Genomic DNA, 27,122 nt, shown 5'->3' on the forward strand with positions numbered 1-27,122 from the left:
CGACTGGATGTTTCAAGATGAGAAGCATGGAATCGCACATACGGCACAACACGTTACAGCATACTATAACTTTTCTATAGGCCCAGTCTAGAATTATACATGTCTTGGTAATGGCAATAAATATATCAACGGGGTAGTGAGAAGAAGACGCTCTTGAAAGTGAATAAACAAATTGTAATAATCCCTCGCCCCCCCCCCCCAAGAAACCCACACAAAACAAACAGAACACACACACAAAACACATACACACTGCAGGGGTGTGAAGTATGAATGTGAGAGGGAGGGTGGGGGTTGCCATTTGACTACGATACAAGAAGATAAGCAAATCTTCATATTATGTATTGCTATCGATATAGATGAAGTAACGTTGTAGAATTTTGGTAAACATAAATCATAAAAAAAAATAAAACAAAAAACAATGCAGTCACGCGACAGTTAAATGATCTCATTCTTGAAGTTATTTTGTTGTTGAATGCCCTCTATATATAAACTGTCGATGCGAGAGGATTGGATATAGGTCTATATCATTTAGTATACAAGGAATGTGCAAAAACTTGTGCATTATTCGTGGCATATATGAATAAACTTCACGAATATCGAAATCATATATAAGAGAGAAAAAAAATTTTCATAACATACTTGAAGACAAAACCCGTATGTACGTCACATATACATTGATAATGTTATTGGTGACGTAATGCAACGTAGGTTCTCATACTACTGGGTAGGAAGCCATAACTTTCACACTACGGAGACGACACAACACGAAACCTTACAAATCCGTAGCATATGCATTTAGAGGACCTTGACGGAGAAATTCACCAATGTATTTGAAATGTGTGCATTGGGTGATGGATAGATATGTAACTAAGGTATATAACTGTTATTAAATGATTGGGTTTAACCTGGTTGTATTATATTCTATATTAATATTTTGCTTTGTTTTGTTATTGAACCTACTACTAACAATAGGGCTTTATATTCTAACAGTTTTCCTCATTTTTGTTCGGAATGATAACATTTGCTTTCCTTCACGAACCTTTACGTATAGGCTATTTAACATGTTTACCAATCAGGAACGGTTTAATTACCAATGCACCGACCCGCACCTCACTCCACCTCTCATCCTCCAACGCACCTCACTCCACCTCTCATCCCCCAACGCACCTCACTCCTCCTCTCATACTTCAAGGCACCTCACTCCTCCTCTCATCCTCCAATACACCCCACTTCTCCTCTCATCCTCCAATACACCTTACTCCTCCTCTCATCCCCCAACGCACCTCACTCCTCCTCTCATCCTCCAATACACCCCACTTCTCCTCTCATCCTCCAATGCACCTTACTCCTCCTCTCATCCCCCAACGCACCTCACTCCTCCTCTCATCCTCCAATACACCCCACTCCTCCTCTCATCCTCCAATACACCTTACTCCTCCTCTCATCTTCCAATGTACCTCAGTCCTCCTCTCATCCTCCAATGCACCTCACTCCTCCTCTCATCCTCCAACGCACCTCACTCCACCTCTCATCTTCCAACGCACCTCAGTCCTCCTCTCATCCTCCAATGCACGTCACTCCTCTCATGCATCATGCATCCAATAATGGGGGGGGGGGGAGGCACGGAATGTCCGCAGTCTGGAATATTGCTGTGACTTCTGTCCACCCCACCCCCTTCAATATCCATCCTGTGCAGGGGTCACTGACCATTCACCGATTTCCATACACACTTTCCTCGCAGCTATAGACCTGTTTAAGTGAAGTTGTTATGTTACGTAAGTTTTTATTAGCGGGAAGAATTCCAATGATTGTGAACAAGTACAGAGTATTCACAACGTCGCACAACGAAAATGAGGTCGCTCTTGCTCATTTTATGTCGTGTTACACCATTGATCCCCATACCGGGTATGTTTGAACATTCCCTTCATAATGTTTTGTCTTTGTCGGTGGGAATTAATACTTTTGAACATGAAATATGAAACGGTTTAGCCATTGTTGAATTCCACTTAGTTCTTCCGGGTTTAAGAAGTAATGTTCCAAACACTAAGTGTCTCAACAGGAGAACCAGACAAGCTGTCTATGCAAGGGGTCGTCTTCGATTTCCTTTATTGATCCAGATATATACAGTTCGGGGACAAGCCAACTTCGGACTCGCGATAGCCGGTTAACCGTGCAAAAATAAACCGGTTAAGTGGTTTAAAAAAAAAAAAAAAATCCCTATATTAAACGACAGACGCAGGTTTGGTTCTTTCTATTTTACAACATTGCCTTAAGTCCCACCCCCTCCCCCGCCTCCCACTCCTCATACGGAGGCATATGCTGTCAGAAGAGAGGGAATTTCCTTCTTTAGTCAGTAGTGTTAGGCCTATAGTTTGCCACTGTGAAGAACTTAGGCATAAAGATTAAAAACATGATGTAAAATAATAAATAAAAACAACAAATAAAACAGAAAAAGTAACACATTTTCGTAAGCGTTTGAGGAATCAAACAAAGAGAGTAAAGGCTGACTACTATTTTTTAATTCTTTGGAGATATGTTTTCCATAATTTATATCCTTGTTGAACATGATCATAAAATGAGATTCATTTGCAGCATTTTGTAAAATTTGGTTTGTGAAGTGGATACTTTTACAAATGATTAACTATACACCAATCATTGAGGTTCTTTTGTTTTATCTGCCTGCGGTCGAGATATGTATGCAGATATATAGAAACACTTCTGCTATTTTTTGTTTGTTTGTTGCTACAGGTATATTTAACAGTGATCTCCAAACATTGATAGATGTTCTAATTTGGTCACAATTGACAGATTATTCCCAAGTTGGCGAAATAGTTTTAAGAAATTCTTTGACAACCGCGATTTAGATAAATTTGATAAAAATGCATCATGTCACCCAGAAATCGTTCTGTAATGTCATTCTTATGACCTGTATCTATTATGACGACATTGAAATGAACTGGGGAATCTTCCAATCGCATCCATCTTAGAATTAATCTACACATTACATAAAGTTTCATATCTCATACAAAAAAAAATTAAAAAAAGCTTCTGGTCCATTTATGTTAGTCTTTATCCTTTCAAATTTTTTGGGGGAGAATTTTATTTTTTTCTTTAGCAATTTTTTTTTTCTGATAATTTTCATTCTCAAGGTAGATTGACATGGTTTTACCTGCCAAAGGTGGTAAGGTTGGGCAAGGTGATCTTTTGTGATGTAAGATTACCAATGGTGTGAAACTGATGACCTCGCATGGCCCTTTATACACACTGACATGTCTAATCCTCCTACACAGGCAGTCCCAGTCTATTGAACAACGCCATATCGGCGTGAATATCGCCCCGGGTTATTGAACCTACTACTAACAATAGGGCTTTATATTCTAACAGTTTTCCTCATTTTTGTTCGGAATGATAACATTTGCTTTCCTTCACGAACCTTTACGTATAGGCTATTTAACATGTTTACCAATCAGGAACGGTTTAATTACCAATGCACCGACCCGCACCTCACTCCACCTCTCATCCTCCAACGCACCTCACTCCACCTCTCATCCCCCAACGCACCTCACTCCTCCTCTCATACTTCAAGGCACCTCACTCCTCCTCTCATCCTCCAATACACCCCACTTCTCCTCTCATCCTCCAATACACCTTACTCCTCCTCTCATCCCCCAACGCACCTCACTCCTCCTCTCATCCTCCAATACACCCCACTTCTCCTCTCATCCTCCAATGCACCTTACTCCTCCTCTCATCCCCCAACGCACCTCACTCCTCCTCTCATCCTCCAATACACCCCACTCCTCCTCTCATCCTCCAATACACCTTACTCCTCCTCTCATCTTCCAATGTACCTCAGTCCTCCTCTCATCCTCCAATGCACCTCACTCCTCCTCTCATCCTCCAACGCACCTCACTCCACCTCTCATCTTCCAACGCACCTCAGTCCTCCTCTCATCCTCCAATGCACGTCACTCCTCTCATGCATCATGCATCCAATAATGGGGGGGGGGGGGAGGCACGGAATGTCCGCAGTCTGGAATATTGCTGTGACTTCTGTCCACCCCACCCCCTTCAATATCCATCCTGTGCAGGGGTCACTGACCATTCACCGATTTCCATACACACTTTCCTCGCAGCTATAGACCTGTTTAAGTGAAGTTGTTATGTTACGTAAGTTTTTATTAGCGGGAAGAATTCCAATGATTGTGAACAAGTACAGAGTATTCACAACGTCGCACAACGAAAATGAGGTCGCTCTTGCTCATTTTATGTCGTGTTACACCATTGATCCCCATACCGGGTATGTTTGAACATTCCCTTCATAATGTTTTGTCTTTGTCGGTGGGAATTAATACTTTTGAACATGAAATATGAAACGGTTTAGCCATTGTTGAATTCCACTTAGTTCTTCCGGGTTTAAGAAGTAATGTTCCAAACACTAAGTGTCTCAACAGGAGAACCAGACAAGCTGTCTATGCAAGGGGTCGTCTTCGATTTCCTTTATTGATCCAGATATATACAGTTCGGGGACAAGCCAACTTCGGACTCGCGATAGCCGGTTAACCGTGCAAAAATAAACCGGTTAAGTGGTTTAAAAAAAAAAAAAAAATCCCTATATTAAACGACAGACGCAGGTTTGGTTCTTTCTATTTTACAACATTGCCTTAAGTCCCACCCCCTCCCCCGCCTCCCACTCCTCATACGGAGGCATATGCTGTCAGAAGAGAGGGAATTTCCTTCTTTAGTCAGTAGTGTTAGGCCTATAGTTTGCCACTGTGAAGAACTTAGGCATAAAGATTAAAAACATGATGTAAAATAATAAATAAAAACAACAAATAAAACAGAAAAAGTAACACATTTTCGTAAGCGTTTGAGGAATCAAACAAAGAGAGTAAAGGCTGACTACTATTTTTTAATTCTTTGGAGATATGTTTTCCATAATTTATATCCTTGTTGAACATGATCATAAAATGAGATTCATTTGCAGCATTTTGTAAAATTTGGTTTGTGAAGTGGATACTTTTACAAATGATTAACTATACACCAATCATTGAGGTTCTTTTGTTTTATCTGCCTGCGGTCGAGATATGTATGCAGATATATAGAAACACTTCTGCTATTTTTTGTTTGTTTGTTGCTACAGGTATATTTAACAGTGATCTCCAAACATTGATAGATGTTCTAATTTGGTCACAATTGACAGATTATTCCCAAGTTGGCGAAATAGTTTTAAGAAATTCTTTGACAACCGCGATTTAGATAAATTTGATAAAAATGCATCATGTCACCCAGAAATCGTTCTGTAATGTCATTCTTATGACCTGTATCTATTATGACGACATTGAAATGAACTGGGGAATCTTCCAATCGCATCCATCTTAGAATTAATCTACACATTACATAAAGTTTCATATCTCATACAAAAAAAAATTAAAAAAAGCTTCTGGTCCATTTATGTTAGTCTTTATCCTTTCAAATTTTTTGGGGGAGAATTTTATTTTTTTCTTTAGCAATTTTTTTTTTCTGATAATTTTCATTCTCAAGGTAGATTGACATGGTTTTACCTGCCAAAGGTGGTAAGGTTGGGCAAGGTGATCTTTTGTGATGTAAGATTACCAATGGTGTGAAACTGATGACCTCGCATGGCCCTTTATACACACTGACATGCCTAATCCTCCTACACAGGCAGTCCCAGTCTATTGAACAACGCCATATCGGCGTGAATATCGCCCCGGGACCCCCCGACTGACGAGTAAAGCCGAACGTATATAAGACTATAGAGAGAAGGGAATAATATGGGTAGGCCTGTATCCAGCAAGAAAAATACGACCAAGTTTTGTCACCTTTTGAAAAATTGAACAACATTTAAAAAAATACATTTTTTTATACATCGAAAAAGGGATTACATCCAAAAAGAAAACTTGACAATCGTTCCTATTCAATAACAAAAACCGGCAAAGAGAGAAATAAGGCTAGCAGTTTTACTATGACGGCTTAGCTTCGAGCCAAACGAACCAAAAGGAAAAAAATCCATGTTTGAGATATTATTTTGGGTTCACTTGAACTGTATTCATTTGCGACTGTAAAATAACAAAATGAACTGTTTACCTTACGATGACGTCATACCGACTCAGCAGTGGCTGGTACGTGATGCGTACAACAATATGACTTTTGCCGACAAAGGGTCAAAGGTCATACGTGAACCTCTTTTCCCCTTTTTTATTTCTTCAACAAGAGCACTGACAAATCTGTTCCCAGGGAACAGCAAGCAAGGGTGATCCTAGCTCATGTATCTATACACAGAAAATTCTATTTTTTCAGGTGGAAGCTACATAAGCATAGGAGATTTTTTTTTTTTGGTTAAAAGTATTAGAGTAAAATATTGTACATGAGAAAGGGGCGGACTGCAGTGAAAAAGGAGCGATTGGAAGTCTTGTGGTCACTATACAGAATGAGAAGACCCTGTGGCGGGCTTCTGAGTCATAGTAAAAAAATTAATAATAATAACGAAAATTGCTTTGATCTTTCTTAAGTTTGAAACTGTAATGGTTAGCTCTTCATGGCAGTACAGCTTACAGTCAAAAAGTAATGTTATTATATGCGATACACATGAATGTAACTTAAACTGACACCGGTATTAGAAGTGAAAAAGGTTGGGGCGGGGGAGGGTGATATGATTGGACATCAAGCGGCTGTGAGGATTTGAAAACAGTCATATGACTAGGGTTCATTGTCCAAGCAAGTTTGAAATAGGGCAGAGAAGAAATTAAACAAAGAAATATGAAAAAAATCAATGAATTTCGTAAGATTTATATACACCATTTCTTTGTTGTTTGCTAATATGAAGAGGACTGCTTAATGTCAAATCGGATGTAGACCTCGTTCACAACTACGGCCTTCCACCTCCAACCCCCCCCCCCCCACATCCGAAAATAGGGGACATACGAAAAACGAACGTTTTTCAAGGGATATTTAATTGAAAATTTAAAGTTCCGTTTTAATTAACTTGTGTCAGGAATCCGTTAGATATTTACCAAGGAATTGCTTTGTAGTATTTCTTGGTAGGTGCTTGGAATATTTTACTAATGTGGTAAGCTACATTAAAGTGTTATTTTAGTAATCGTCGTAGGAAAACAAAATGTGTATTAATCTAGATTGTGGGGTCGTAGATTTATAGGCATGCCGAACTTGCAGAAGGGTGCACCCGTGTGGGAAGAGGGGGGCAAGTGTGGTGGTACATGGGGTCGACAAGGAGCAGGATACCCGATAATGGGTTGTATATAGTCCCAATTTCCAACGACAAAGCAGTTTCTGTATATTATTGGGGGAGGTGCACTGTAACAATGAACAACGTACCCGTTTACGTCACTATAAATGTCATGTTTTGTTGTTTTTACAAGGAAAAGGATGGCAAAAAGCACACTTTGTAAAGTGTTTTTGGCAAACCAACTATATCATACACAATAACATTTTTACTAAATTTCGTTCAAATTTAATCGTGGATTTTTATACAATTTCTGATTTACAGAAAATGTAGGCCTATATATAGGTTAATTTGTTTGTGGATATTGTCATTTTGCTGTTATTTTGTGGAATCATTCTTAAGGTTATAACAATAATTCCTGTTTATTCTTAACGCTATTTTTCAACAAAAAAATTCAGGTGTTACGTAATAACCCAGTTGCTGTATAGGCCATGCAAAGTGGAAGGCAGAACTATGGCAGTACATTAATTTTGAGCGCCCTCGATACCATCAAAATAACAACGATTGTAAATTAGTACGGTAATTTATGAAGTTGACGGCCCAAATATTCTTGATATTTTACGTCTGATTTTAGTAAAAAATACTGATGATTTTAACCCCAAGAGTGTGCTTCCATTATGTTTCCCTGGATTTTCTTTAGCTTGATCTTTTGTTTGATTCAAGTTTAGTTTTTTTAAATCATTTTCTTGCTTGTTTTTGATAATTTAAACTCAGATAGATACATGTGTTAGTTCAGGGATTTTTACATTCGTCGGAGCTATCTTTCTAAGGTCCTTACTTCAGATACAAACAATAGCCTAGCCGGGTGTTGAAAATATTACATGACATTTTCCATTTTGGTTTCCTATTGTTCACGTCATTTATTTGACAAATTAATGAAGGAATATTAGACACCACCCTTCCCCCACCTCACCCCCCCCCCCCACACACACATAACACTCCAAAACTTGACGTGCACTTTAATTTACCGAAACGTTAAGCCCTTCCACTTATCGTTCCAGTCGTTTCAGGGATGGCACCACAAAGTTACAAGCAACTTATATCAAAAAGTTCAACTTAATTTTGAGCAATCATAGAAAAACCGGCAATGCTCAAAATAACAAAAATTCCCGATGCGGAAACAAACACAGTTGGTATTTACAGAAACCGAAACCGGAAAAATGCGATATAAGAAGAAGGAAACAATGAATGTTAAGGTCATGAGTAAAGGTGACAAACAAAATGAAAAGAAAAGAAAAAGAAAAAAAAACAAAAGAAATAAATACTTGTATATAGCCTTTGAATCTCCGACCGATCTAGGCGTGAGCTTACCTGCGGATAGGCAGGTAAGCGCGGTGCGTTATTAGAAAGGTAATTTGACGTGTAATTTAAGCCCAGTATCGCGTTATCAAGTAGTTACATACAATACCATACTCCACGACAGTGCAATTGCTCAAACTTAAAGGTTACATATTGAATCCCAGCTATCGTGTAACGGCACGAATGTAACATAAGGCCTAGCTTGACATTCCGAGAAAACTGGGCACAGAGAGGCTGTTGGGAGAAGCAAGCCGTTGATAAAACGGTAGACTGATGCGATATGACAACTCCCGCTCCGCATACAGACATACAGATAGAAAGTGTCCGGTACGAACACTCGGTGTGATATTATAAAACAAAATGGCGGCCGAGGCAGACGGGAGCCTGAAGGCACGGACCCCTACCAGTTTCGAAGATTGGTCTTGACAAGACCCCGCAGCGAGCCCATTCTGTGGTAGGCTGGTGACTGACAGGTCCTATCACAGTTTTGGTATGTATCTGAATGGGTTAGGTTTCATAACCAGATGCATATCGAAGCACATCGTCCCAAAGTTAAAAATATTTCAAATTATATGAAATTACTTTCTCATGTTTTTACTTTTCTTCATTTAACGTACATGGGGAAATGTTGTATTTTGATATATGATGTATGTTATTCATCATGTTAGAGTGTGGAAGCGTTAGGTTAGCCTTTTTTTGCTGTTGCCAGTGGCTATATAGCATTTTGTGCAGTTTACCGTACTTTGTGCATTTTGTGTATAGTATGAAGGTCGAGATGACGAGATCTATATGAAATGAAAAGATTTATTCAAAACTGCATCACGTTCGCGTTTAGTGTGGCTATTGTGGAACGTACCGGAGAGAAGCTAGCTCAGGTATGACGTCACGTGGAGTAACTGGAACACATACAGATAATCTTATTAACAAACATACATATCACAGAGAGCTTGCTGAGATTCAAGGAGGGCCAGTCCTATATATTCTTCGTCCTATTCAGCCTATATACGCGTGGTTGTAGCTCCACTCCATGACCTATACGTTACCAATATGTGTAACATGAAACACATTGCAGGCTTATTATATATATATACATATGAACACACACACACACATATATATATATATATATACACCAATAGCAACCACTATTTTTGTATGAGATATATGGTCATACACGAAACCATATACTACAAGAAGTTTATGTGCATGGATGGGGGGGGGGGGGGGAGCGGTTCCTTCAAAGAATGTCAGAATACCAGAGAAGCTATTTTCTCTCTTACTCACCTCACCCCCACAAAACCAGTATAACCTCGATGATGTCATCATTATAGAATTTCAAATTTCATTTAAAATACTCTTGATCCTTTCATCTTCTTTAGTATACATTTGGGCCGCAGTTGGAACTGAGGGCTAACTGAGGGCTAATGATACACGTCATCTTGTTCCGAACAAAATGACAGGTGAAATTAACCAACCAGGCGCAACCGCGTATACTTCTACCCCCCTCCCCCACCCGGCCGAAGAAAACTTACCCCATCCCCGCTGACAGAAATAACATTGCAATAAGTTCCTGGTGTAAAGTACATTTAATATAAAGTATGTACGGTGCAACCTAAACAGTTGAAAACTCTTCAACATTGTTTCCAAAGCTGCAAATTACAGCGCCATTTTGCATCTAAGCACCGCCCTATTTACTCGAAAGTTTCCCCTAGAACCACTTCACGAGGACGACGTTAAATCTTAGTCCCCCAAACCAGAAATGGTGATTGCTCTCACGCTAACAACCGGGAACCATAATGCAAGACAAATGGTTATTTTGTTGGATTAGATTAAGAGGAAGGGTTGACCCTCCCCTCCTCCCCGTGCCACCCATTCCTATTGCTTTCTCTGCCGTCAGGTAAAAGTCCTGTTCAAATGGTTGACATCAGTACTTGTGTGGAGAAGCAACCTACTTTCTATATTCATCAAACATTCATGACGTAACTTGACGTGTATAAGTATAATGTAACGTGTGCAAAACAGTGTTATTTTGTCAAATTGAAAATTAACTCCTCACCATGTTTTTTTTTGTGTGTGTGGAATATTTGTCATACTTAACAAAGCGTAAAATCATTAACATATCATTTCCTATACTTAGGGATTCTCATATTCAATATCAAGTGTTGAAATTGATGTAAACCAATATACGTACCAAAAACCTGTGACCCGGATATTTGGTTTCAAGCTGACTCCTGAATATTCAAATGATCTCTTTTCTTCTTTTGGTGCTATTCGAGAAACCTGAAAAGAATTAAAACAATTCCACATTTTTTTTTATTCTGAAGTTATGTCCGATAACTAAACAATAAATATATATATATACACACATGCATTAACAAATTCCTAGATTATTGACAGTAAAATTTACATTTTCTTCAAGAGTTTTGAGTTCCATTCTGAAGTGGGATACTCGATATATTTCTTCAATCGTTTGGTGCAGCCTACTTTCCGTTACCATGGAAATAACATGTGCATATATTCCTGTGTAAATCACTGCATGCACTGCAACAGTACACATGTAATCAACATTATGTTGAAAAAAATGTTTGAAAAAAATGTCGGAAGATTTATTTACAGTTTTGGAGTTTGACATCGACATCCATAGTTCAAGCAAGCTTACATGAATTCTGCGCATCGGATCTGAGGGATGGGTGCTGTGGGAGGGGAAGGGGGGGGGGGTTTCGTGGCTTGGTCTTTGATGAAAGTTCCTTGTCGTTTATCAAAAGGTTAACGGGCGCTGGTGTAACTAATGAAGTGCACTGGTGTGTGATCCATCCGCACCTTTCCACAATTTTATTCACACTTATTAAAGTAACCCAAGACAAAAATTTCAAACACTCATTCCTCACGTCTCTATATAGTTCCCTTTCCTACATATGTGAACGATTTGCCCCTTCATCCAGTCATCATTTTTTTCCTCACTTAACTGATAATTTTGCAGTTTATTTCAAAACCAGTTGATCTATCGAGATATCTTTTCTTACCCCCCAAAAGTGGTTTCTTTCTCTACCAAGACAAAAAAGAAGGTCGGGTGACGAAGCTCTTGACTATATCTTAACCAAAACACAAAACTCTTTTATGATAGAAAATTGAGCATATTTGAAACAATATTGTTGCCGAAAGAAGAAATCGTCTCATGGAATGTCATCGAGTCCGTGTTTGACTACTTGAAAATCTGAAACAGTTTGAAGCTCTGTTGATTGGTGTAATTTATATAGGCTATTTGGGAGGAAGGAGGAGGCGGCACGATAAAGAAGTGTCTCTATTTGGTAGATCAAATAAAAATATAAATAAATTAAGGAGAGAAAAAACAGAGAGGTTTGTCATTTTTAAGCCCGTGAATTTTGGTACTTGATTTTTTTTTTACATTAATTTGCACCCACATGTACAGACAGAAAACACTTATAGAGCAATCAAAACAATTTAAATGAATAATATGTTGAACGGCGTTCCATGAAAGTCGGTCTAAAGGTAAGACCCAATCAAGGTCGCAAAGAAATAGGGGAGTTCATAAAAAAATATTACCAAAAAGGGTGAGTGTTAATTTTATTAACTAAGTACCGTATATAAGTATAGAATGGGCATGGATGGACGAGTGCAAAATGTGTATTAAATTACTGTTTGAATAATACTGCGCAATACTTTCGAATAGAATATTCAATACCAATGAGTCATTATTTAAATGAAGTATGACGTCTTCTGAAAGGCACCGCTCATGACGTCATCGATCATCGACGTCACTATTCAGATTGGATGTACCGTACGTACATATGGAAGCCAAACAGCTCAACACAGCTGGCGTTGCTATGGGTTACAGTTCTGCTTAGCCAACGAATTCCCCCACCTAAGATCTCCAGTCTTATTTTGCACTACAGGTGAGGATAATCAATGCCCCCCCCCCCCCACTCACCCCTTGTCAACCACATTCAAAGGTAGATATGAGCACGACCTTGCATTTAGACCTATTTATAGACCTAATCTAAAGTCTAAATATGCCTCAGAATATAACATTTGACAAGTTTTTTTTCTGGGGGAGGGGAGGCTACTAGAAACCCCATCTACACGGGAGTCGGCTTCAACGACGAGGCATCACCCTCTCCTTTATAAAATCTTGGAGCCAGCCTTGCTTTAAATTTCAAACCATATAGCGAAGACAGTATAAAGCGAAGATATATCATGTAGGTCACGCATTATCCTTTAGATTTAGATGTTTATATGGGTTCATTAACAACACACTACGTCACACAATTGTTCATTGGTGTACTTAGAATGTTAGCATGTCCTCAAAACACTATCATCATGACAGTAGGACTACACTATGGACGGTAGTGAGTGAAATTATGTATCAACCAATGTACATAATGTTGCCATTTGGTCTGTCGGTTGGTCAGTATATAAAGCAGTCTATGGATGTTATATATACATATATCTGCATGATTATAAAAATAGGTCGATGGGTAGGGAAGGGGGGGGGGGCTTTATCTGCATTTTGGGGGCAGAAGTTATTTAACTTCCTCTGAAAAAAAGGACAACTTCTGGATGATTGATCATTACCGGACAAAGAATCCTGCCAAATCAGTCCTTCAGTCGGTTGCCAAGGGAACTGAAACTTATCTGCGATATATACACTACAGTTATGGTCAAATATAGTTCGTTCTACATGAACCCTAATCACAAGTCATGTCGTCGCAGACCGTGTAAACTTAAACCGCGCCCGCGAACAAATATATATATATATATCTTTATATATATATATAATATATATCTATCAAATAGCCCTTTCAGTTAACATCGTATTAAGTAAAATCATTTACTTTTCAAGTGATACATCCACCTCTCTCAACAAAACAGCGAGCGATATTTCGTGATCCACGCCTCCCGTTTCTCCCCGTTAGTTATATCATAACTCGATCATATTTCTTTAATGGTTATTTTATTAAAATATCGAGATCGCACCCTACTTCTGTAACCCGACACTGCCGGTAGACTGGGCATAGAGTGCGCTTTGTGGGGGTCCCTATGGGTCAACATTATATAATATACCCTGTACTTTACTACTGCAGGATCTGTTGAGGTTGCTGCCTGACCTTATAATTAACTTATCTTACAAACTTAATTAACATTTTTGACTTGTGACGGCGTAATGTGCCGGCCACTAGGAATTACGAGTGGCCTGTTCATATATGTATATATATAAATCTATACGTGTTATTCTTCCTTTGTTATGCAAATGAGCATAACGCTTGACACTGTAACGCCTGTTGGATAGCAGAATCTATTTGGTTATGTGTCCGCAAGATTACAGGTCATGAATATGCCGTAATTTTTAAAATGAAAACGATGAACGTGTATCATTATAACAATAGCTGCATCAAGAATTTCTTATATTTTTTGTTATATCTGAGATGATGTTTTATAGTTCTAAATGATGACTCGTCTTTCAGTATTATTTTTCACATTGTGATTTTCACGGTTTAAATATTGAACATTGTATAAACTATACGAAATGTATACACACAGTGACCTAGACTATAGTCAAGGAAATTTACTTAGTGAAGTTCGGTAAAAATTCGGGAGTCCATGTCACTTAATTTTAATCTTATTTATTTTTACTTTTAATTTTAAAATAGAAAATTTAAAAATTCAATATGTAGGGAAATACAAAAACTTTGATAAACATAAAAAAAATTGTTGTTTTTAATAAATGAATCCTTACTTCCGAGAAAAAGTAAGAAAGAAAAATCAAGATTCGCCCTATAGTTGCAAGTCACAAAGACAGGTAGGCATGTTTACCTATAAGTATATACAAGTGCAGGGTTTCATTCGCAATGCTGAATAAATTATGTATAGAAAAATGCAGTTCTATATCTTTATCTACCGATTTATCTGTCGGCAGCAGTATATGTCAATCTATACCAATATATCTGTGTCGGTATATTTATATCGATATATAAATCGACATCGATATATATATATATATACATATAATATATATATATATATACATATATATTACATATATATGTTATATATATATATATATATATATATATATATATATCTAAATATGAATATAGATATCTATCTCTATATATTAAGTTTCCACTGATTTTGTATCCTTCTGTATAGGATTATATATATATATATATATATATATATATATATATATATATATATATATATATATATTTATATATATATATATTATATATATATATATATATATATATATATTATATATATATATATATATTATATATATATATATCTAAATATGAATATAGATATCTATCTCTATATATTAAGTTTCCACTGATTTTGTATCCTTCGGTATAGGATTACCATTCCTCCCTTGTCATACTAAGAGTTATCAAGTGCATTGTTTCTTTAACCTATTTCGGTTTGTTCCAATTGTTTAACCAACAAGAGTAAAAACCAATGAAAATCCACAAAACTTCCAAATTCAAAACGGAACAAAGAATGCATTGGTTAAAATTATTTGTGTCAAAGTAGCTTTGGTCTTCAGTTCCCAGCGGGGGGACGGGTTCACTATGATATTTGCAGTCGCTTCGGCGACAGTAAATCCAAAATACACGAATCGAAAGGGTATTTTATGGTGGAAACCAAATATCAATGTTTTGGGACAATGATGTTTGATTTGGGTTAACCAGATTACTTACGACTAGTAATCAAGTAAGAAAAATTAAATTTGACGTTTAAAAATGTCTTTTCTTCCTCAAAGGGTATTGTTGTTCATGTGGATGGTATGTCTGTGTTCGTGAATCATATGTATAGCCTATAAGAGAAACATGAGTTGGTTGCATAAATACAAATTACGTGTCATTGTGTCCTATAATCATAAGTTTAAAAAAGTATTTGCTTCGATCCATGTCGATAAGAAGAGATGTTGAACTCATGACAAAGAGGTGAAAGTTGCCAAAATTTAACTAAGCCGAACTTAAAAAATAAAAAAAAAAGTTGGACACTTCCCCCCCCCCCCTTATTAGAACTGGGGAACCAGATACGGGGTGCCTAATGCCATATATATATATAGGCCCTACCAACCAAACTGTGTCACCTAAACAATTTTCGATGTTATTTTGTGAATATTTGTGGCCAATTAATACTTTATTTATATATGTTTAAGCTTTCTTTATTTGGCTCGCGATTAAGGTCAAAGTGAACATGTGGGTTAATCTGTGCAATAAGTAAGTAGGCCATACTTTACATCATTTCAACATTGTTGTTTGTTTCGTTTTCGCGTTTGACGGTACATTTAATTACATATTAGTAAAACATTCTTGTAATAAAAAATATACCGGAAAATCCATCACAATAGAAAGATTTTCAGACCATTCCACAACATTTTTTCTCAAATTTACGACAAATAGTATAAGGCTACAACGCATGCGCAGACTGCCAAGAAGCAACATGTAAGGCTATACATATCTTCCAGTTTCATACCATATTGTACTGTACATTTAACCCACACAATGCAACTTATTTTTCCCTTTTAAAAACTGTGACGACATACAGCAAAAAACAATTTTCCCACCACAATTTAAAATGTGGCTGGTCGGCAATGCACTTTTACCACTTAGTAAAAACACGTCACACCTGAATAGATCACTGCTGGTAACTAGTCGATGTTTCCGCCGTATATCTCATCATCTACAAATGAATGTTTGTTTGTTGCCTCCTATAATGTTACCTTTCTGATCACAGAGCAAAGCAAGTTATAAACTCAATCGAAAGCTATGAATGAGACCAATACAAATGACCCTCACTGCAGATACAATACATACACATCTATAAACTACTCCACTGGATTACAATGTAAACACAACGCGTCCCGGTAGCACCCCAAATTTATTTCTGGGGCCATCACCCCCTCCCCATGTAAAATATTTAAGGTGTATATCCTTACAGATTCATAAAATGATCACGTTTTATATACAGAGCAATGGTATTGGCCATGTGTACATTTTGCTCGTATATAAGATACACATATCTGTATATCCTGACAGACTCGTAGTCTGTTCATGTTTTCTATATAGAGCAATGGTCATGTGTACTGTTGCTCGTAAATAAGGTATACATATCTGTATATCCTGACAGACTCGTATTCTGCTCATGTTTTCTATATAGAGCAATGGCCATGTGTACATTTTTGCTCGTATATAAGATATACATATCTGTATATCCTGACAGACTCGTATTCTGCTCATGTTTTCTATATAGAGCAATGGCCATGTGTACATTTTTGCTCGTATATAAGATATACATATCTGTATATCCTACAGACTTGTAGTCTGCTCATGTTTTCTATATAGAGCAATGGCCATGTACACATTGTTGCTCGTATATAAGATATACATGTCTGTATATCTTCACAGATTCGTAGTCTGTTCATGTTTTCTATATAGAGCAATGGCCATGTGTACATTGTTGCTCGTATATAAGATATACATATCTGTATATCTTGACAGACTCGTATTCTGCTCATGTTTTCTATATAGAGCAATGGCCATGTGTACATTGTTGCTCGTATATAAGATATACATATCTGTATATCTGACAGACTCGTAGTCTGCTCATGTTCTCTATATAGAGCAATGACCATGTACACATTGTTGCTCGTATATAAGATATACATATCTGTATATCCTGACAGACCCGTAGTCTGCTCATGTTCTCTATATAGAGCAATGGCCATGTGTACATTGTTGCTCGTATATAAGATAAACATATCTGTATATCTGACAGATTCGTAGTCTGTTCATGTTTTCTATATAGAGCAATGGCCATGTGTACATTGTTGCTCGTATATAAGATATACATATCTGTATATCTTGACAGACTCGTATTCTGCTCATGTTCTCTATATAGAGCAATGGCCATGTACACATTGTTGCTCGTATATAAGATATACATATCTGTATATCCTGACAGACTCGTAGTCTGTTCATGTTATATGTGTACATTGTTGCATTTAATCATTAATAGTTTATGGAAAAAGATAATGACTGTATCCTATTGAGAAAATATGAATATACTTGTATACGTAAAACACTTACAAACCATGACTTCCCATACAAGAGATCAGTTCCTAAAGGTATAGATATCGTGCTCAACTATGTGCAGGTGTTACTAAGGTAGATGAGAATATATTTATTTTGATTCTTTTCGAAATCCCTCCAATTGTATGTTTTTGAGTGATGTAGGACAATAAAGCGTATATGGTAGGCCTATAGCGTATTGTTTGAGAGACCGTATGACCACAACCATACGGGCAATCACAGCAGGGAGTATAAGCTGGTCCAAGTAGAAGCTCCCTGGTCGCAAGTTGCATCCGCCTTGAGAACAATTTGAGGACAAGGTTCGAACATATTTTACGGTATACATACATATATATGCCCATAGGACATGTTAAACATACCCTAGCTTTTGAACTGCGTATACGTCAGCCATGGCGCTCGGAAAAGTACAACAATAGAATTAGTTAAAGCCCTACATATAGGTTGGATATATGCTGAAGGGGTGTATAGGCTTACTACATATTTATACAGTATTATTATTATCATTATTATTTTTTTGTTAAAACAAATCAGATACTGAAATCCGACATGTAAAAATCATACATTACATTCAATTTCGACATGTAAAAAAATATTTGTTAACGTATCGACATTAATTTAATATTGAAAATGGATATTTATGACAGCATATGCGTATAAGTTGATTCCTATTGCGACGATGACGCAAACCTGTAAGTCCACATGCTAGACCGGCCAAGACTGCATGGGGGAGTCAAACAAACAACAACCTGGTATATAAGACCGAACGAAAAATGAATGAATGTTATACGCGTCAATCAAAGACCGTAAACTTCGGTTAAAATTCTCACCTCCTGATAACTGCAGAGAGTGGGTACGAAATTAGACCCGGTTTATTACTGTCCTCCTCTCGAAGAAAAATTAAGGCAACAAACAGCCGCTCTCCCTTAGTATATACACGTCTATACGCTGTCGCCAGTTTTCCGAGGCAGAACAATGTAAGTATGAAAATGGCGGATGTTTTTAAGTGACAATTGCTTGTTTGGAGTCGGTTTGAAGTCACACCATGGCCTTAAAGAAGTTTGTCTTTTCGAGCCAAGTGGGTGAGAATGACTTGTTATAAGCAACGCCGTCGCTGATGGCTTTTACTGTCCTGTCGTTTACCAGTCGTTCACGGCCAGACAAAGCCTGGGCAAATCAAGGAAGTCCTTCTATTGTCAAGGTGTAATGTACCATGCGACGTCACTGAAGGTTCACGTTGAAAATCTGGGACCTCGCATTGAGTGTAGGGGCAGATTTAAGAGCAATCAAAAGTTTACCACTAGCTGGCCGAGTGGTGTGTCAATAACAAAACGCAAAAAAATGTTTAAATTAATGTAGGAAATAATGTCAAAATCTTTTTAAATAATAAAAAAATAATAATAACAAGAAAACGTGAAAGAGGCTGCTTTGTGATGTCGATTATTTTCGTATGAATAAGCGACTGAATTTGGAGGTTAAGAAAACACAGCGGGTTCGTTGTGAAAGTTGGTTATTTTTTGTTTTCATATGCAGAGGATTTTAAAGGTTGTAGTGATTTTATAAAGTTTTCCAAAGTGCAAGAACTGAATCCACTGCGTTGTATTTACCTCTTCACTATCTTAAAAAATAATATATTTATTTATTGAAACGAAATGAATTATTATTTAATCACAATTTAGCTAGTTATAAACGGCAGCATTTCATGTTGATTTTTGAAGACTTACCTTTCATGAAAAATAATTATCATGAAACAGTACGTTAATGAATTTTCATTTGGTTGTTGCATGTCATTAACACTATGTGTGAATAAGGAAAACCATCCGCCGATACATCTTTTACAATCGAATGAACTATTTCATGTAATTAGCATTATTTGGCTAATTAACTTTGAGAAGATTGCTGTTGTATTTGATCGCTACACGGAACGTGTAGTTTCAGCATAGGCACTGTTGACCCCGCCGTTCCGATTTTATTCTCATGTACCACGCCACTCATCAGAGAGCGGTGGCCGATCACATCTCAGTTGCAGGCTGTACGACCTCAGTGTAATGGACCGCTAATATGATTCAATATGTGAAGTCTGTGTCCTATATGTTAGTGCATTACTCAAATTTACACACCGACAAGTATGCTTTGCTAAATTGGCCCTCGAACTTTTATAAGCTCATTTGGACAAATTTTGGTCAAAATACACACATATGCCTATTTGCTATGTTGGCTAAAACTGAAGCTTGTCAGGTAGATTGAATTATAATTCTATTAAAGTATAAGACATATATATTTATGTCAACCGATATTTATCACCACCTTAAGGTATAATTAGCACATTACCGTCACTTTGATATGTAATCGTATTACGCAATAAGCCGATCCGACGGATATTGCGTCTATATCGACTAATAAAAAAAAAATTGAGGAATGAACTATGACTCATTTTAAAAGTCGAACGCCGGTTGATGAATGACGTCACTTCCGTCACCGTTCGCAACTTTTCGATCAAGTAAAAGGTACGCACAAGACAAAGTACATTACAGTAACTTAGTTGGAACGCATGCTCGGTGCATAACTGCGTAATTACATGCCTACCCCCCCCCCTCCCCCATAGCATTGGTTGAAGAAATCATATTTCTTTCTGTGACAGTTGAATGGAAGAATATACTGTATAAGTGTATAAGTAATAAATGACAGGTTGTACGCAGGTCAATACATCGTAACCGCCTCTCCTCCCCCACCCCCTCCCCGCCATAAGAAGAAATGCGTTGATTGAAGAAAGTCAAATTTCCTTCTAAGACAGATGAATGAAAGAATATACTGTGTACGTAGTAAATGGCAGTTTGTACGCAAGGCAGTGTTAATAGTTACGTCATCGGCTCGTGCCGCGCTCTATTTACGTGCTTGCGTATACCGTTACTATATTATCGGCAAAATGCATATATACCATTACCACATCAAATGCAATCAAAGGGCTGCAATTAATAACAATCAGATAACTCAAATAAAAGAAATATTTGTTTACCAAATGAATGCTAATGAACAAATAATCATGAATCTCTCCATTCCAGAATTAATTAAAAAACATCATCACTCATACAAATTTTTGTAGAAAATGTCATTTTTGGGGCCAAATTTTCGATATTAAATTCATGATTTTCAATGCACTACTTGACCATCTCAAGATATAGAAATGTATTTATATCTGCTTTCTGGTTACCAAATTTAACAAAATGACCGAGTGCAAAAATAACGATTTTGCAACAACCGCCAAATAGACATGTTGTGTAAAAGTACTTTTACACATTCTCTTACACAGGCTCTCTAGTGGATAAGCAATTTGCTGATCCACAGTTTTATTTTACTTTGAAATAGACATGTTGTTATAAATAGTGGTTCCCATTGGGCATAATCTACGTCAAAGTAGACCTACAAGAATTCCTAGTTCCGGTATAGAGAGTAGAGGTCTGCACGCATAAAGAAAACAAACAACCATGAAACAAGAATAACAATACTCCAAACAAGGAAGAACAAAAAAAGAAGAATGTAGAAAACAGGACCATTGTTACCACCAGGGTGTTAATATTTATAAGATGATAATAAAACAATAGACGTCATCAATCGTATCAGTTCAACCTTCAGACTAGACCCCCCCCAAAAAATAAAAAAAATAATAATATTACATAAAGAAGACAAAGGACGAAAATAGCTTTAGTTGGACATCGTCAAGTTTCATTGTCTTTAGAATAACTACGTCATGAATTCCAAATTTATTAATAGATTCCAAATTTGAGTTAAAATGTTGAATTGGAAGCCACCCGACTTGTAAGTTGTAATCCATAAGCCCTTGCCGGCGGGCTTCTTCCACATTTGTGGTCGCTTAAGCTTCGTAAAAATAACTGCTGATTATTATTATTATTATTACAACACGTGTTAAACGAACTGAACTCACCACGGCAGCCTTACAACTCACCTTTGTGTTTACTTGCTACTAGGGGCGGAGAGGCCGTGGAGGGTTAGCGGAGGAGGAGGAGGGGGAGGGGGCATGTGGATCGTTCGTAGAATTTCCAAACAAACTGAATCAACCCTAGCATTTGAGAGTTCACTGAGAAGCATAAATCATCAGCATCTATAGGTACTAACCTTAAAGGAGCAGTCTGGAGTTTTAGCATATTTTAGAGGTGAATACCTTGAAAAGCCGGAATAGTTATAGAAACATTACTAGCTCCACTTGGTCTTCTTGGAATGGACAAACAAAGATTAAAATTACACACTCTGTGGTTTTATCCATCTAAATTGTACCCGGAATTATCCATCTATGAAGAACGTTTGCATATGAAACAAGGAAATATGCCTACTTCAAGTTCGTGGAGTACAAAATTAGTGGTTTTCGCAAAGAAGCCAGGGAACAGGGGGGGGGGGCACACCTTTATCGTCAGTCGAGGCAAACGAGCAATTTTAACGCGGATCGAGAGGGTGTGGGGATGAAGGCTACACTAACCCCCCCCCCTCTCCAGCCCTGCATTCAACCTCACTTTAAAAATTCAAAAGTATTCATTAGTACAATTTTGTGTATCGACCGAATTATAGTCTAAATAATGCCTAAACCCTAATACCCATACACCACAATATGTATCCGCCTCTCACAATTCCGTAAATGTACATGCCCCTACTTAATCAGTAATGGTGCACGCCCGTGAGAGGGAGGGGGGGGGGTTAGAAGATGTCCTTCCCCACCGACTTTGAACACTCTGCATGTGCAAGCCACTGGATTAGATGAGAACCTTTCAATGAGGAGCATTATAATTTACGTTATAAACTTCTTATATAGTTAGAATGAGGCATATCCAATTGGATATGAATATTCATGACATGGTCAGAATACAAACAGCATTCCATTTAAATCACCTGTTACAGTTGATAGTTGGCAAGTAGTTATGTCTGTCTAATGACAGAGCAGAATCACCCCACCCCCCCTTCCCCAACGTCTCCACATACACACGCACACACATGGGAGATCATTTCAGGATTGACTTAGAAACCATTTTCGTAAACAATGTCGTCACTTTTTTCTGTTTAATGTCATTCATGTAAATTTATGTTACGGGTCAATGAATTAACTGTGCTAAACACTTTTGCTCCGTAAAAATGACTGCCTATATCAACCTTTATAATCATTCACAAATTTGTGTGGTATAGGCTATTTATCACTCTTCTTTAGCTTCCCCATGTGTTTGTAGCAAGTTTTGTTATTCAAAGCTTTGGAAATTGTGTTTTCTTCTTCTTTAGGGCATTGCGATATAATGAAGAAGGACATTTAAATTCAAAAGATACAAAAGTTTCAAAATTAATTGAGAAACAAAAGACATCAGTACACAACACTTTTAACGAGCGCACGTGCACAAATGCCAGTTATCTGTATCTATTACATCAAACGTGTCAATAAGGACAAATGATTTTTTCCACTATTTGACTTAAGCCGGTATTCGATACAGCCCTACTAATGATCTAACCAACTAACACAAGCTCTGCAATCTGTGTAATCCTGTAAACTTAAGATAAATGCATGATGGATGGTTGTATCCTATCATCGACTCAGGAAGTAAGGTATACCCTATAATCCCGTTCTCCGTATACTCTGATCCCATCGCCCAACGCTCTAATCCGTTTTAACACACATCCACTAATCTCTTATGCCACATCATCCAAATCCCTCCCCACAGCCTGTAATCCCGTTCCCCTTATCCTCTAATCCCAATTCCCACATCCTCTAACCCGTTTGCAACACATCCACTGCCCTTCAACCACTCCCTTCAACACAACTTGTAAGTCCAGTCCCCACATGACCTACCCCGATTCCCAGTACCCTCTACTCCGTTTCCCATACACCCACTTCCCCCTTCAACCACATGCACCAACCCTTAACACAGTCTGTAATCCCATTCTCCACACCCTCTAATCCCATTCCCACTCCCTCTAATTCCCATATCCCACACACGCTTATCCCGTTTCCCACATTATCTCATTACTTTCCCCTCAAGTATGAATCCCTTCAATTACTTCCTCTAACGATTCCACACAAAACTAGCACACCTCAGGCATACACATCGATCGTTATATATAAAAGCCCTTGTAATGATGCTTATTTTTTAGAGTGAAATGGTTACTTCAATTAATGTCATGTAAATTAGTTCAAAATTTGGTTTCTCATCCAAAATGTAGACTTTGATGGACTCTTCTTGCAAAATGGAACTAAGTTTAGATTAAAAACTCAACAGAATTTATGTACCAGCGGATAGCTCTATACATTAGCATGTACTTTCAACTTGTAAGATTTCGTTCTAGTCAATCTATGAAAATGGGCTTATTGTTAACGAAAGTTATCTTTTGAAATACTTTAAACACTGCAGGTGATACAAAACGTTAGTCGAATCTCATACTGTATACCTTTTTGAAGCATTTGAACGGATTTGGCTTAGAAATAACGTAAATAGGGACAACAGTATTTGACATTTATGTATATCTAGGTACATATGTACGGTATTTGACCTATTGTGTTCTAGTTTATTCCTGAAATTTGGCGTATTTTTACATTGAATACAGTTTTCTAAAACATAATAGCATATCAAACTGTATTAAATCTAGCATGTGCAACAGTATATAGCTTAACAGTGTGGTCAATTTACCTTTAATATCCCCATTTCCACTGCTCAACAAGCGGAATGAAATCAAAGCATAATATATATATATATATATATATATATATATATATATATATATATATATATATATATATATATATATATATATATATTTATATATATATATATATATATATATATATATATATATATATATATATATATATATATAAATATATATATATATATATATATATATATATATATATATATACAGAACAAGTATTGTTCGATATAGGTGACAAACGCCTACAGTGGAATTACGATCTTCCTTACCGGTTTCGAACCTCTGGACATACATTCAGTGTCCATGGCCTAGTTGGTTAGGGTGTCCGCGTACAAAGCGGGAGGCCCGGGTTCGAATCCCGGTGGAGGCTGGAAGTTTTTTCACTGTTCTTGATTTTCCAACTCAATACGATTTTCATATATATATATATATATATATATATATATATAGTATTAATTAACAACTCAGATCGTGTATCGAAAAGTTGGGGGTTCGTGGCAAACTCTGACATCCATATGGGGTTCGTGGGGGGATAAAGTTAGGGAAACCCTGCTCTACAAGATCATACTCTTTTACCTGCCCATATATATTTCCAGTCATCGTTTACGTTCACTATACAACTACAATATGGTGATCACGCCCTATATCCAAAACAACGGAGATACTCGTTCACTCTACTAAAATTCATTAATACTAGCCCTCTTTCACGATATGTTCGCGGATAATACATAACACGTGTATTAATAACAATGATTTTACTTAAATTTGTAAGTTATGAGTAATTGTCACAGGAATCACGTGGTTTCATTTATTCTATTGCAACAGTGCCTGAGTGATATTTAGTTAGACAACATACCACGTGTCAATTTGTCACCTATTGGTATAACGGGACAGGGTTCATCCCTAATGTAGGTGACTTCACTCTAAAGGTGTCGCTAGACAAGTGATTGACTTCACTGGTAAATGTATCATTGTCACAATACTTCCACAAGTCTAGTTCTGACTCGGTGTGTGTCTTGAAGCAAGTTCAGAGATGGTACGGGTCATTATTTCAAACAAGTCAAATTCTGACTGGAGTTTAACTTTAAACAACTCGGAATGCGACTTAAAAACAGGTTCAGTTCTGACTCAGTGTGTGACCTAAAACAGGTTCAGTTCTGACTCGGTGTGTGACATAAAACAGGTTCAGTTCTGACTCGGTGTATGACATAGAAACAGGTTCAGTTCTGACTCGGTGTGTGACCTTCAACAGGTTCGGTTCTGACTCGGTGTGTGACCTAAAACAGGTTCAGTTTTGACCCGGTTAGTGACATAAAAAAGGTTCAGTTTGACCCAGCGTGTGACCTAAAAGAGTGCTTACTCGGTGTGTGACATAAAACAGGTCCATTGATGACTCGGTGTGTGACTTAACACAGGTCCAGTACTGACCCAGCGTATGACCTACAACAGGTTCAGTTCTGACTCGGTGTATGACATAAAACAGGTTCAGTGCTGACTCGGTGTGTGACATAAAACAGGTACAGTTTGACCCGGTGTGTGACATAAAACAGTTTGACCCAGCGTGTGACCTAAAACAGGTTCAGTGCTTACTCGGTGTGTGACATAAAACAGGTTCAGTTTGACCCAGCGTGTGACCTAAAACAGTGCTTACTCGGTGTGTGACATAAAACAGGTTCAGAGCTGACTCGGTGTGTGACTTCAAACAAGAGTTACATTGAGGAATGGCTGGAGTCTCCGAGGAGATACGAAATAGCCTACACTATCAGAAGGAAGTTATTCGTTGGAATTTACACTTATAAACTAACACAGTGCGGTGCCAAATCGATAACCAGAAATAGATTTAGCAACTCTACAGTTGACCACTGTGTGATGCATATCAATCTAACGAAAGAGACAATTTAAAGGGTATTTAGCCGAGAGATTACTGTGTCTTATCAATCTTTGTTAAACTCATCCCGAACAACGGGAATTTAATCTAGCCTGGGTGATTTGTTAGGGGGAGTCCTACCATCATGTCTCTGGATTTATTGTGCATGTTTAATCTTCTAGAAAACTGCATGTATGGTCAACCCGCCGAGAAGATCTCATCAGTAAGACCCGGCCAATTTGGCTATATTGTTACTACCACAGTGGTCCATAGCATTACCGATATTTCCCTGTCAGGATTTTTAACTGTCATTCACAGATCAGCTAAAAGAATCAATTCCATGAGACCACTGTTTGGATTTGATAGGTTGTCAATCAGTCGTTTCCTTTATATAAGGCTGAATTGAAACTTGACGGCCCGCTGTCATGAAACACAATGCGTACTAAGTAGTCCTATTCTGCTACGGTATGGTTCCCCGCCCAGGAAAACATGAACAAAAGGAAAGCGTGAAGGGCACAAACAAAGATGAAAGGCTTTGTCGGAGCAAAGAATGGAAGAGATATTTATACGGGGCTATAGCAATCAAACTGGGATGGGGAGACCGCTCTTGGAAAAGAATGTTGCGGTAGACATGCCCATATAATTATTCTTGGAACTGAAAACAAAACGGGAAGAAGCTTCTATAATACGACGGAAGACGGAAAACTTGCAGAAACAGGAAAGTGGAGGAAGATAAGAAACGAATAAAAATGTTAAACTACTAAGAAGTATTGTTTTAAACTTTACTTTTAGTATTGAAAAAGAAAATAAATTTATAGCCGCAACTGGAGATTAAACTGTATCTTAATCTGAATGTTAGATTTTTTTTATACTGTTT

General features: G+C 37.5%; 1 protein-coding gene across 2 annotated transcripts in view; it reads right to left on the bottom strand.

The window, feature by feature from the left end:
* Window positions 1–27,122, bottom strand: part of LOC139963509 (LIM/homeobox protein Lhx9-like) — a 109,346-nt gene that overhangs the window by 70,276 nt on the left and 11,948 nt on the right. The window contains exons 1-2 of one of the 2 annotated variants that reach the window (XM_071964340.1): window positions 18,510–18,839; window positions 10,755–10,843 (exon numbers count right to left, since the gene is read on the bottom strand). The gene's annotated coding sequence lies outside the window, so the exon portion shown is untranslated. Of the gene's footprint in view, window positions 1–10,754; window positions 10,844–18,509; window positions 18,840–27,122 lie in introns of those variants that run through there. The other variant, XM_071964339.1, reaches the window with a different exon arrangement.

This window comes from Apostichopus japonicus, chromosome 22 (genome assembly GCF_037975245.1).
Source record: "Apostichopus japonicus isolate 1M-3 chromosome 22, ASM3797524v1, whole genome shotgun sequence".
Taxonomy (NCBI): domain Eukaryota; kingdom Metazoa; phylum Echinodermata; class Holothuroidea; order Aspidochirotida; family Stichopodidae; genus Apostichopus; species Apostichopus japonicus.